The 13,450-nt window shown below is 36.1% G+C and overlaps 1 long non-coding RNA gene across 3 annotated transcripts in view; it reads left to right on the top strand.

Moving 5' to 3' along the window:
• Positions 1 to 13,450, top strand: part of LOC307196597 — a 356,801-nt gene that overhangs the window by 305,678 nt on the left and 37,673 nt on the right. For all 3 annotated transcript variants that reach the window (XR_013831178.1, XR_013831179.1, XR_013831180.1), the window contains one exon: positions 12,862 to 12,948. This is a non-coding gene — a long non-coding RNA (uncharacterized lncRNA). The remainder of the gene's footprint in view (positions 1 to 12,861; positions 12,949 to 13,450) is intronic.

Here is a 13,450-nt window from a genome sequence, read left to right as displayed (position 1 = left end):
ACCCCACCCCCAGCTGCCAACCTTGGCAGACGGTATCTTTGTAACTGAGTGCTGCAAAGGTGGTTTGCTCCCTGCTTCGAAAGGCCACGCAGACCCAGGGCCATGCTGCAGAGAACATGTGGTTGCTATTTCATTTATGCTTTATCATTTTTCATTCTGACATTAAAGCTTCTCTGCAGCAGGGTGAGAGCGCTGTACATTGTAAGGCGTAATGTGAACCGAGGGCTCCTGCTTCGTGCCAGAGGAAACGTGATTCAGAAACAATTTGAGGGCAACTGCAAGGTGATGTGGCCCAGAGAACCAGAAGCTATTGAAACTTTAAACATCATTTCTGGACAGTATAATGTGTTTTGCAGGGCAGCTTGGAAAAACAGGAAAACCCTCCTTGGACAATCCTTAGAGAGTTAGAACCCTTCAAATGCCATCTGGAGCAAATGTTTCTTAAAGAGCCCCGTGCCCTTGCAATCAAAGACCACAACGTTGAGCTGGAAGCACCTTCATCCCATGGCCCCCCAAGAAAGCTGGGTTCACGGGAGTGGATGGACTTGCCCAGGGTCTCACATACCCTCAGTACAGACATGAGCCTCCTGACTTTCCCTACCCCATAGCAGGCTTTCTCTGCCAATGGCCAACTCGTGCCCGTCTCTCCCTGCTAATCTTGAGCCATTGAAAGGTGAATTTTCCAGGGGACAAACCTGTCAAGATCTGAAAAAGAGAAAGGCAGCTGCCTATTTATTCTTGCATAGAAAATTCCGTCGGTGACATTTGCACGTGTCTCTCCACTAGGGGGTGTGCTCCTTGGCTGTGCCTCAGCGTAGTGTCGAGCAGAGTGGGTGCTGATAAATGCGGAAGGAAGAGTGGGAGAAAGGGGAGGAGGAACGATGGGAGGGGAGGCAGAGAGAGCGACAGGACCATGGGGAAAGGCGATTTTCAGTTTTGAGTTTTAACATGAAAAGGAGAGTAATAAAGCATTCTGCAAATCGACGTGGTCAGAGATTTTAAAATAAAGACATTTTGTATTTATTGAATGGCTTCTTTTAAAATCTCAAATTCTGTTCATCAGTTCGTCACTGAGAAATTATGTTTTAGCCATGCACCATGATCAATTAATAGCAAAACACATCGAGAGTATTGGTAAATTCAGGCTTCAAATACCAATGACTCTAACCAAACGCAATTGCTACTCCTTTGTGGGGTCCAGAACACCTCTCCCATATTTTTCTGTTTTTTATAATATCCAGTCCTTCTGACTGTGATGATTCAGCAGGAATGGGCACAATATTCATTGTGATATGTAAAATGAAATTTCATAAAGAATGCCTCATTCTAGTTAAGTAAACTTTTAAAAATTTAGAACGGTTTTAGATTTACAGGAAGTTTGAAAGATAGTACAGTGAGTCCCCATATACCCTTGCCTACCCTTCCCCATTATTAACATTGTATGTTGGTATGGTTACAATCAGTCGACAATGTTGACACATTAGTGTTAACCAATGTCCATACTGTATTCAGATTTCTTAGTTTTTGACTCATTATCAGTTTTTTAATCCTAGGATCCCACTGAGGAAACCACATGTCATTTAATTGTCATGTCTCCTTAGGCTCCTCTTGGCTGTGACAGTTCTCATCCCACATTTTAATAGGCGTGAATAAAAATTTGTATTCGATGCTTAAAAGTGGTAAATAACCTTTTCTTGCCAACATGGGCTTGTACCTGTAAACACATTTTCCACAAATGTAAAGGTTTAAACATGTTTACCCTGTCACGGGTCAGTTAATGTCTATTTCTTTTAAATGAGATAAACACTTCCTATACCCTGATGTTATAAACACATTTTAGAATGTACAGAAATTGATGAACGTGTTGATAAGGAGCGGTAAGCAGCATATATACCCAGTGATGTAACAGTTAATGTACCCTTGGTTGTCAGCAATCAAAATAAGAGGGTTTCCACTGCCAGTCATTGGAATGTGAGGCACCCAGAGTACCCAGGCTCCTAATGAGCATACATGCCCAGCTCCCACCAGAGTACCAGGAGCATTAACCCCTGCACTGCTCCACAGCTGCTGTCAGCTTTGCACACACTGACCATAAGGCAACAGAGACCAAGAAACATTGGCCGGGAGTGAGTAGAGGCCAAAGCAATGAGAGACTAGCCAATTCCTGCACAGATGGGATGTACCTTATAGAATATCCTTTCTTGCCTGCTCACAGTTGCTACTTAGCTTGTTGAAGGAAATACATAAGTGAAAGCTATTTAAGCTAAGTGGTGGCTGTGTGCATTTCCTCTAGGATTGCCCACCCCTCGAATAAAACACTCGTGCTGGGCTAACTGGAGTATATCCTAGGGACCTTTTCTACCAAGGAACCAGAACTAACAAGGAAGGCCCTTTCCTGCACTACTTCCAATCTGTAAAGATGGAAACCCAGAAGTACCAGAATGGAGAAAGGAAGTTTATAATAGAAGCAAAAGAAGTTGGCACACAGAGTTCTTTCTAAAATCCCGCCCCTTTCCCCTATGTTATTGTTGTGTTTTCCCCCTTGTGAAAGATTTCTCTCATTTATAACTAAAGGGGTTCTGACTAATACATTTAGTAAAAATATTAACTACTTAGGCATCTGGCTTAATACTACTCTTTCTTATAGTACTCGGGTTTTTTTTTCCTTCTAATATCTATCAGAATTTGTAATTATGTATGTATTGTTATTTCCCCATTAGACTGTGTATAATGTGAAAGTGGGGACCATGTCTGTTTGGCTCACTACTGAATACACAGCGCCTAGCATCATGCTTAGAACAGAGTGAGCATTTAATAAATATCAGTGCATGAGTGAATGAGTGAGTATAAAAACTACACTAGATATCCAAGTTATTTTAATTATTGAAAGCAATAATGAACTTTCGATAACGTCCATAAAAATTAAATTAGGTAAGGGTATGGGAGTAGTTCTCAAAGCCCAAGGATTTAGACTACTGGTGCTTATGGATAAGTCATTCAAATTTAACATTACTGGGTTATGTCACTGGGTTACTGTGTTGTATAGTTTTTAGGGTTTGTGTTTTATGGTTTGTTTTTGAAAATCAAACCTTCAGTCTTGGTCACTGTAGCCAATTAAAATGAGGATGCCTGCAATTTGGATATAATATGACAATGATAGGATTCATTCTATCTCACAGGGTAGTTGGGTAACCAAGTTAAAAATAAGATAGTTACTTATATAGTACCTTATACAAATACACTATAACAGTGTGAGAGAATAGAACTTTTACATGAAAAACACCACCACCTCTAAGAGCTGAACTGGGAAAATTAAATCTCAGTGGATAAGATAGGATTTCTGCGAGGTCCCTTTAGGTCACAGAGTATCTTCCAAACCAAAGCAGAAAGAATAGAAATCTAACTGATGGTAGATCTGTGTGGTCTAGGGCATGGACAGAAAAATTAGACATCCAAGTTGCACAAACATCATGGAAGAAAATATGTGTATTAGTTTCCTAGGGATGTACTAACAAAGTACTACCAACGGGGTGACTGATACAACAGAACTTTATTGTCGCATGGTTCTGGAGACTAGAAGTCTGAGATTAGTGTGTCAGCAGGATTGGTTCCTTTCGAGGGCTCTAGGGCAGAATCTGTACCATGACTCTCTCCTAGTTTCTAGTGGCATGCTCAAAACCTTTGGTGTTCTTTGGCTTGTAGAAGCGTCACCTGGATTTCCGCCTTCTTCTTCAAAGGTGTTCTCCCTATGTATGTGTCATACTGGGTTAGGGCCTGCCCTGATGGCCTCATCTTAACTTGATAATCTGCAAAGACCCTAGAATAAAGTCATTTTCTAAAGTACTGGGGTTAGGAGTTCAACCTAGGAATTTTGAGAGGACACAATTCAACCCATAACAAGACGGACCCACAGAGAAAGGAAGCTTCACTTGGAGATTTGAAAAGGGGGAACAAAAGGACGTTATCTGTTGCCCCTGCACAGTCCAGGGGAAAGAGTGCTCAGGTGCACTGGGCTTAGCGTTGATAGGTCTGTTTCTAAGGTAGACATGAAGGATGATCTTTCTGCTGCTCTCAGTTCTGACCCTATGCTTATGAAACAAAATTCTGGAAACTATTTCAGTGCTCCCAGTAGCGGAGAGCACAACTGACTGAGGGCATAAGCATTCTTATCCATGCTGGAATGTTAATTCTCAGTGTAAATTACTGTCATTGTCTAGCCTGTGAACTTGAGTTAAGGTAAAACAATCCTTCTGAGCTCAGTATCTCTAAGGGTCAATGGCTGGAACAATTTTCTGGGTGTGTCACATCCCCCCATACGACTCGGATGGCATAGTCCCCTTGTTTCCTCAATGCTACGGATAATGGAGCACAACTTTTAATGTAGTTTAAATAATATTTACTAATATCTTCTTATTATTTGTACATATGATCGTTCCTAGATATATGTCTCATTCATATCTATATTTCCAAAGCTTACAAAAAGGCTCAGTACATAATAGGAGCTGAGATTTTTTTCTATTGCTAATAACAGTAAATGTGCTAAAAAGAATATGGTTTCCCTAAGTTACTGGTTACATAACTTCTGTTAAATCTGAAAAAGTATATGCTGCCTTGCTGCTTCTAGATTCTTCTGAGTTATCTCCCATCATTGCACTGGCATTTGGTTTCCTTGCTGTGAATTCCTTGTTTTTCAAAAATCCCCCAAGATCATATCTGGCTTTATCAGTCTGGACAGATGCCCTAGGAAGGAACCTAGAGGACGAGGCTACATCCTGTGATCCCATAGCACCCTGACCTTCCCACTTATTAAGACTCATCACACCTACAAACTATTTTAACAGCTTCGTTGAGGTATAATTGACATAAACAACCTGGACATAAATAGTATAATTTGATATCTTTGACATATGTATATACTCATGGAAACATCACCACAATCAAGATAAAGACATATCCATCGCCTACAAAAGTTTGTTATACTCCTTTGTAACCTATCTCTCCTTCTCCCATCCCCAGGCAAATCCGATAGGCTTTCTGTCACTATAGGTTAGTTTGCATATTCTAATATTTTATATACATGAAATCATACAGTATATGCTCTTTTTGGTCTGTCCTTTTACATTTAGAATATTTTGAGATGGTATCTGTGTTGTTAAGTATATCAGTAGTTCATTCTTTTGTTTGTAAGTAGTACTTCATTTACTTCATTGCATGGATATGCTACAACTTGTGTATTCATTTACCTATTGATGGGCATCTGGGTTGTTTCCTACATTTGACTCTACAAATAAGGTTTCTGTGAACACTTGTGTACAAGTCTTTTTATGGACATATGGTTTCACTTCTATTCAGTAAATAAGAGTAGAATAGCTGAATTATACAATAACTGCGTATTTAACTAAGAACCTGCCAAACTGTTTTGCAAAGTAATTGTCCCGTTTTACATTTCACACCAGCTTTGCAGGAGAGTTCAAGTTACCCCGTATCCTTTCCAACACTTGATGTGACTAGTCTTTTTTCAATTTAGTCATTCTACTGTGGTTTTAATTTCCATTTCCCTAATGACTATTGATATTGAGCATCTTTTCATGGGCTAACTTGGATTCATACATCTTCTTTGGTAAAATGTCTGTTCAAATAATTTGTCCAGATTTTTTATTGAGTTGCTTATTCCCCTTTATATATTTTGGATATAAGCCCTTTATTAGATATATGATTTGCAAATATTTTCTTCCAGTTTGTAACTTTTTAAATTTATTTTAATAGTGTCTCAAAAAGAGAAGATTTTCATTTTGATGAGTCCCATTTTATTGATTTTTTTTTCCTTTTAGGAATCATGCTTTTGTTGTAATATTTAAGAAGTTTTTAATCAACCTATGAACATAAAGACATTCTCCTGTTTTAATCTAAAAGTTCTTTAGTTTTAGTTTTTAAATTTAAGGTATAAAATACTTTTTGAGTTAATTTTTATACATGGTGAGATGTATTGATTGAAGCTTAGTTTTTTTTGTTTGTAGTTTTCCAATTTCTTGAAAAAATATTCTTTTTCCACTGAATTGCTTTTGTATCTTTCTGGAAAAATTAGTTATCCATATATGCATGGGACTATTATTGGACCCTCTCTTCTACTCTGTTAATCTATTTGTCTATCTTTACATCGATATTACACTGTTTTGATAACTTTAGTTTTATAATAAGTTTTTACATTGGATATCGTTAGTCCTACTTTGTTAATTTTTTGAAGTTGTTTTGTCTCTTCTAGGTCCTTTGCATTTCTACTGAACTTTAGAATCATCTTCTCCATTTAAAAACCAAGAAAAAAGTTAAAAACAAACAAATAAACAAAACCCCTGGCTGTTTTAAATCGAGATTGCATTGAATCTATAGATCAACTTGTTGAAAACTGACATTTTAAGAATATTCAGTTTTCCAATTATGAACTCAATATATCTCTGGATTTTTTTGGTCTTTTAAATTCTCTAAATTCTCTCTCAGAAATGTTTTGAAGCTTCGGTATACAGAACTTGCAAACCTTTTGTCAGATTTATCCCTAAGTTTTTTATATTTTGATGGTATTGTGTGCTTTTACTGCAGTTTCTGTTTGTCCATTGCTTGTGCATAGAAACACAAGGAATATTTGTACACTGATCTTCAATCTTGAAACTTTACTAATCTTACTCATTCTAGTAGCTTTTTGGGGGGTATATTTCATCAAATGTTTTACATAGATGGTCCTGATGTCTATGAATTTCAAAAGTTTTACTTCTTTTCCAATCTGGATGCCTTTTCTTTCTTTCTGTTGCCTGACTCCACTGGATAGAATTTTTAGTACAGTATTGGATAAAAGTGACAAAAGTTCTGAGTAACACTGAGAGCTCTTTCAGTGATCTCATCAACTTAGCTTTTATAAAGTCTCCCGGTTCCTACTTTCTGAGTATTCATTCTGAGGCCCAGGTTCTGTATTTGTCAGTAAGGTGAACATAATAGCTCTCATTAAGTGCCTGCTTCTGTGCCAGGTGTTCGGTTAGGCAACCTGTGCGTATTATGCCGTGTCACCTTCAACACAGCTGTGTAGGGAGACAGCTTACACTGTGCCTACCACCGAGCGTGGTGCCGAAAGCCTCTTCATTACTCTTAAAATATTCACTTAAGAGATGAATGAATATTTTGTTACTATCTCTATTTCCCAAATGAGAAAATAGGTCACTACAGAGGTTAAGTATTAACAGACTCAATAGCAGTGATGGAACCAGGATTTAGATGAAATCTCTGAATTCAAAACTTGTAATGGAAGACCTTTCCTCAGTTTCCATCATCATCACCTATATGACTCCGTGGTTGAGTCATCTGTTGCCCATAGCCCCATGCTCTCAGTGATGGCATCAGAACTCTATAAGGATAATATGGAAGTCGCTGTTTACACCCATCTCTTTTAGCTGGAGGTTGTGCCCATATTGCAACGAACAAGTTGAAGTTAAAGAAAGGTTTACATCAGATGAGTGTATATTTGTATGAATATGCTTAGATTTTTATTTATCCTTTAAGGGGCTAGATAAATATTCCTTGAAGGTTACTCAGTTACCATTGGAAGGCTTGAAAAGGTGCAAGAGAGTGAAAATCTGTGACTCTACCCCTACTTCAATCAGTGCAACATTTGTATCTATAGTATATATTGAAATGATACTTCAGATTTTACTTTGAAGGTGATAGATCAATAGAGGTAGGTAGACAGTAGATAGATGATACATAGGTAGATAACCGAAACAATAAAACCTTTACCAAAATTCTGCCTTAAATAAAACCCCAGATTTCGATTTTCAGAAATTCTTCAAAATGAAATGTAGAAATATGTCATTCTACAGCTGACTCAGTAGAAATAAAACCAGCATTGTGTGCAATTACTTGTCAATTGAACTCCTCTTTTAAAAAAATCTTTGTAACAAACCCTACCCAACCCCTCAATCTACCCTGGCCCAGTCCACAAGGAATAGCTTTCACTTGTCGTCACCACAGTAAGGCAAGTGAGAAACTATGCTGAGAAGGCACTGTCCCTGCCCTTCCTCCAAGGGCATGACTACCTTAAATAAATTGCCCCATGCTTGATACACACTTGTCAACCATATCTTTAAGCTTCTGAAGGACTGTCAACAAATGCGTGAATTGAGGTCAGGTTTACACATCTGCTGTCAACAGTCAGCAAATTGTTGAGACTGAATTTTTATTGCTAGTTATTAAATCATTAAGTGTCAAAGGTTTATTCATCCAAACTGTGCTCAGTACAATTCAATTTTATTTTTCCAAGGATGAATAAAATGTCTGGAAACCACAAGATCTTACAAAGCTAACAAATTATCACTCTTCTGAAAGGAACTCACAGCAGAGGCATGATTTATAACTTTAAGAATAATTATTTGTTTACAGATACCAAACTTCTTTGCTAACTAATACATACTTACTGACTTTACATTAACTTAATGACCCCATGTCCATCAATGAGGAAACAGAGGTAAACTGAAATTTACCATGTCTTACGGTAAGGTATATAAGTTAAATTGCTTTCAGCTGCAAGTTTCAGAAAACTACACCTCTAATTACCTTAAATAATAAGGAAATATATTCTTCCTCATGAGAAGAAATCCAGAATACAGTGTATACATTATCTCATTCATCATACAGTCTTTCTCAACTGGATCTCCAGAGAATTTAGCCCTCATGCCCTAAGTCACCTATTGAGTATAATGAATCAGCTTTTCTCCTATGCATCTAGAATGGTACTGTTAGAAACACCCTTGAGAGAATTAAGAAAATAGCCACCTATATCATTTTCTTTGTTCAGTGGTTCCAAAGAAGAACCCCAGTTGAGGAAAGCTGACAACTTCAGGGGGAAAAAGAATTTTTTCCTTTGACCCTTTTTTAGGAGTAAGAAAAGAAGAAGCCCCTGCACATTTTTCTCCACATGTTACTTGTCCAGTGGTAAATCCATTAAATTCAAAATATTTTTGCCTAATGAGCTTCCACAGAGAATCAAACATCTCTTGCATCTTGCAGTTCTTAAATCCCCAGTTGCCAATAATTTTCTCAGAATGGTATATAGATTATAAAACAAGTGCTATGATATAAAAATGTGCCACAACTATTATTTCTGATTCTATAAGGAAGAAACATGCATCTGAATACAAACTCTAGTGCTCCATTAGAAGATAATACCATTTGTGGGTATTTTAGAATACTTTTTCTGATAGGTAGCTGTTTTGCAGCTGCCTATCACACATAAGCCACAAGAACTTCAATATATTGAAAGATTTAAACAGAACTAAAAAAAAAAATTCCCGAATTTGTCATTAAGGGTCATCTCTAAAAGTTGGCAACAGGGACTCAATTGCATATACTTTAGTAAACCATAGGAGTATATTACTAGAGATTCATATTTGATAACTTCCATCCATGTATTTTCATAGTTGTTTACATATATATATGAATATCTAAATATATCCATCTCTCCACTTATTTATCTGACAACACCTCAAATGAATTAAGGTGCAGATAAGCTAACCCACTCTCCCAAGTTTAAAGAGAAGAGGATTTATTGCAAAATATCATCTGACTTACCGGATGCTTTGCAGAATTAAAAAGAAAGACTTGGGCTAAAGTAGAGCCAGACCAGTTCATAGATTCTTTTATTATCCGAGAGCCACTTACTGAATTGGGAAATTACTACTACTACTGCCAGCTTCAGAATAGGCTAAGTGGTATATATGTGTGGATTTTCTTAATACTACATTCTTTTGCCTGCCTTAATGTTTAGACATTAAGGCACAGTCCCATTCCTTTATTCCTTAGCTGTAATGGCTGTAAATCAAAAGGCGATCTAGTCCCAGTTTTTTCCTTTAAATTCCTTAAATTAATTATCTCCTAAAATATCCCATTCTGGAATCAAATTCAAAATGAGGTTATATGGATTTCTCTCCCTCAAGATCAATTTGTACTTAAACATTTTCCAGTTTTTCTTTCAACACTTAGTGACTTTTAAAGACATGAAATTTCTTGTTGTATCTTTCCATAATTCTTATTATCTCCCCCTCCACCCTTCCTGTTTGACAGAAGAATATTGCAGAGTTACAGTGTCAGGTGAAGGAAGAAAAATGACAATGTTTACTTTGCAGAACTCTTCACAATTCTTAATTTCCTTGGCTTATATAAACGTGACAGTAGGAAAAAGTTAATAAACTAAAGGATTTTCCTCTGTACCAAGAGCGTGGCACTTTAATAGAGTTTCCATTTAGAAGGCAGCAATTCTATAGTATCTTAAAGATAAGTAAAAGTATTTCCAACTTCCAAAGCTATTTCCAGTTGCTCATGGTTGGGCTATGGATTGAAAGACACTTAAAAATAGCACTTTATTTAACAACTAAGGTTGTTCCTAGAAATACACATATTTTATTGCCTGTCTTCTGAAAACTTGGGATAATGCAATAACATTTATCAAATAATAAGTTTTTTAGAGAGACATATAAAAGGATTCTATCCTGGCTGTGAAATCTGCTACTGCTGACCGTGGGCAAATCTTGTTCTAGAGATGCTACGATAATTCAAGTATTATGTTGACATACCCTTGGAGACTTACTCAGTTTAGGATTAGCTAACTCCAGAGAACAGGGGATTAGTAGATATTCTAAAATGTAGCCAGTATTGCTACTGCTCTAATGTTTAAAATTGCTTTACAGCAGCAATGTAGGAAGTCTACTGGATTTATTGGCTAGATAACAAATAACTTGTCTTATCATCTCTGTGCAACTGAACACTTTTGGTATGTCTGACTAGCCTTGAAATATCTGTCATTAAATACTTAACCCAGTTTTGTGCTATTTTGTATTGAATTTGTGTTCTGATATATATGGATCAGGGGTTATAGAAGAAAAAAGTAGGCTTTTGTTCATGTCATAGATGAGCACAAACAGCAGAGGTTCTCTCTCTTTTGATACATCAGGGTTTAGAAAATATGTTTCTCAAATACCCTTCTTTTAAAATAGACCAAAAGATCATTAAATTTTAATAATTCAAGATTGGAGATAATATAGTATTAAGGTAATGATATTAAGTGTTGGAAGCTGAAGCGCATATCACCTAAATAATAATTGTAAATTTGGTGACAATACAGAAGGCGAATACCCAGATTTACTCTTGAGAGTACACACACACACACACCAATAATCTAGGTTTACAGCTGCAAAAACATTAACACTCAGGAGTTAATCAACTAAATTTTTCTTATAATAACTTAAAATTAGGTTATTGGAACAACATAAAAAAACAAAATCAGTAGTTTCTTCATGTAGATACACAACTCAGTTTGAAGGTGATCTGGGATATACTGTATTCATCCTGATAATAAAAATACCCATAAAATATCCAGCCCAACAAGAATGTTCAAAGCACACGTAAGAACATAAGAAAACTTTAAGAAGAAATTTTAAAATGAAAAAAAGGAAAGTCATCTTCTGTCCCTAGATGGGAATATTGGGTTTTATGGATGTCCATTCTTTTTATAATTTTTATTCACCAGGAATAATAAACATGACAACTAGTTTGAAAAAATATACATAGTTAAAATCCTGACTCATTTTATATGCCACAATTAATTCTAAATTAATATAAAATTAAATATAAAAAAAGAAACTGAAGGAATCATAAAAAGAAATAAGTTCATAGGTACCTGATCTTGAGGTACATGAGGGCTTATGTGTAAAAAAATAAACAAAATAAAATGGCACCCAAAGAGTCAGTAAACAACAATAAGATAAAGAAAAGAATAATAATGAAATTGATATATTTTATCACAAAAACTATGTTCATCAACATATCTTATAGACAAAATCTACAAGCAAAAAACCTGGGAAAATGTTTGGAACAAATATTAAGCTTAATAACTTAATATTTTATATTTCCTTAGAACTAAATGTTAAAAGTTTCTTGGATCACAATGGGGAAAAAAATGGAAATGAAGAACAAATTTTAAAATATCCAAAATACTTATGAAAACAAATTTAATCCCACACAAAAAGTATAAAAATTTTAAAGATACCATTCTTTGCCTGTCATATTAGTAGAGATTAAAAACACCTGGTGGGGTGAACATGTGAGCAAATACTCTTGTAAATCACCTAAATAAGTCGAAAATAGTTTACTTGGGGGCAAATTGGCAGAGTTCATATAAAGCCTTACGCTTTTTTAGAATTGCCCTAGAAATTCCACTGGAAAAAATGTGTACTGACAAATAATCAGAAATACATAGATATATGTTTGATTATTACCTGAAAAGCAAGCAAAAATCTAAATGCCCAAGAAGAAAACAATAGTTAAATAAATTGTGAAATATCATAAAATGTAATATACTCCTGGTTTTAAGAATCGTGGAACAAAAGAGCTTTGTACAATTTTATTAAAGCATTCTGCAACGCAGGATGTCTGCATTAGATGGAAACAACATTTAGGAAACCAATAGCAACTTTCATTGCTGTGAGGTGGGATTTTGAGGGATTTTTATTTTTTATACTATCTGTATGTTCTCAATATTTGTCTAGAATATATACTTCTTAAGAAAAGAAAACCTGAAAAGTTAACAGATAAAATGTAACCGTTGCCTCTACATCCTAAAATTAGACTGGACTTTTTTATCTTTATATAGTGAAATAATAGGATCCCTATATGTCAGAATTGGGCTCAAGATCATTTTAAAATAGTTTCTAACAACTTGGAGGGTCTGTATTTTTCTGTAAGAATTAAATGTAACTCACACATTAGTCAGCTGTGCGAGGATATTTTATTCATATTGATTTTCCCTTTTTTTTTGGACTATTTCAGATCTCTCAGTGCTCTACCTTATAGCAGAGAGGCAGGAAGCTGGCCTTTGGACTGAAACAAACTGGGCTGAAACCTTGTCCCTGCCAGGTACCATTTCATTGCCTATAGGAAAGTTACTTATTCTCACCAAGCTTTTGTTTTCTCATAAGAAGAATTGGGATAATAACACCTACCACATGGGATTATTTTAAGGATAACGTGAGATAATATATGTGAAGAACAGATTGCAAGTGTTCAACAAATATTAACCATCATTTTCACTTTTAAGGGTACTGTGAAAACTGAACAGCTCAGAACTGCGTAATTACACTACATTCAGCTTCGGTTATAATTACTACGTCATATAAATGTATTCATTGGGCCTTTGGCTGCGCCCCAGCGTTAGGTGCAGCAGCTGTTTGGGCTGCATGAGTTTCACAGTTTATGGCGCCACCTCAGGTGGAAACTTTTTTTGGTTTTTCTTCAAGATATTTGAAGTGAGCCCAGTCCAAGCTGGTGGGAATAATGGATGGGGCAGGGCACCTTATCCCGTAGACCACACATTGGATGTGGAATCTTGGGAACTTCATGTTGCATATGGGGTGCTGAT

Source organism: Stenella coeruleoalba (assembly GCF_951394435.1).
Source record: "Stenella coeruleoalba genome assembly, chromosome: 13".
In the NCBI taxonomy this organism is placed as follows: domain Eukaryota; kingdom Metazoa; phylum Chordata; class Mammalia; order Artiodactyla; family Delphinidae; genus Stenella; species Stenella coeruleoalba.
Note: the sequence above shows the minus strand (reverse complement) of the source record. Positions and strands in the feature narration are given on the sequence as shown.